This window comes from Myotis davidii, unplaced genomic scaffold, assembly GCF_000327345.1.
Source record: "Myotis davidii unplaced genomic scaffold, ASM32734v1 scaffold1097, whole genome shotgun sequence".
In the NCBI taxonomy this organism is placed as follows: domain Eukaryota; kingdom Metazoa; phylum Chordata; class Mammalia; order Chiroptera; family Vespertilionidae; genus Myotis; species Myotis davidii.
This window is the reverse complement of record NW_006288117.1, coordinates 1-1,102: the sequence shown is the minus strand read 5'-3', so window position 1 is coordinate 1,102 and position 1,102 is coordinate 1. Positions and strand designations below refer to the sequence as shown.

Below are 1,102 nucleotides of genomic sequence, written 5' to 3'. Positions count from 1 at the left end.
TGGGGTAGGGCTGTGAGGCCAGCACAGGGAACCCACAGTCCCAGGTTCCAATCCCTGCCCAGTCCCATCCAGGCTGGGTGACCTGGGGCATGTGGTTAACTTCTCTGAGCCTCAGTGAAGTGGGTGGTTGGGTCAGCAATGCCTGGTGCATGACTGCTGTGAGGTGAGAGGAGATAAATGACAGGTCCCAGCATGTGCCTCGCAAGTAGGTGCTCATTAAATGGTATCATTGGCTCATTCATGAAGTCACATTGTCCTAGGTCCCAAATGGTACTGGATAGGGGTCTTGGTGGCCTTGGTCCTGCTGCTCTCCCTTCTTCTCTTCCTCCTCCTCCGACATCGGCATCAGAGCAAAGGCAGAACCTCAGGTGAGTAGGGAAGGGGGTGATTCTGGGTCACAGGAGGTGGGCTCAGAGCATCTGCTGGAAACCAAATAGATGGAGAAGGTGAGCTGAGAAAAAGATTTCTCCAAAATCTCAAATCAGAAAACCTAGGAAGAATACACTCACTGGCAGCACAGATGTTCAGAAGTATGGTCATCTTTCATCCTTTTCAACCTCATGAATATGAAACATTCTCACAAGTGCTTTTTCAGAGTCTATTGGTAAGATCATGTGATTTTTATCCTTCATTTTGTTTATGTGGTGTATCCCATTTATTGATTCGCGAATATTGAACCATCCTTGCATCTCCAGAGAAAGTCCTGCTTGGTCAGGCAGTGTGATCTTTTTAATTTATTGCTGGATCTGGCAACATGACCATAAGTGACAGGAGGATTTCAACAATGAAATCAAGGAGACACTGTTCTGTCTCATGGTGTCTCCCCAGCAGAACAGGCAGGATGAAGGCTCCCAGGGAGTGTGTATGCCCAGGTGAACTACTCACCATCAAGACTCAGGCAGGGAATGACCACCTCTCTTCCTTTCCTATCAGGGGAATTTTTGGACATGAAGGACAGACAAGCAGAAGAGGACAGACAGATGGACAGTCAGGTGAGTCCCATCCTCCCCAGGCCCCAAGGCTCTCAAACCCCAATCATGTTTCATCCCTCTCTCTTCCCCTGCTCCAGGCTGCATCTGATGCCCCCCAGGATGTGCCCTAC

General features: G+C 49.4%; 1 pseudogene; it reads left to right on the top strand.

Moving 5' to 3' along the window:
- LOC102763002 overlaps positions 1 to 992 on the top strand; it is a 4,112-nt pseudogene extending 3,120 nt beyond the window's left edge.
- The last annotated feature ends 110 nt before the right edge of the window (positions 993 to 1,102 follow it).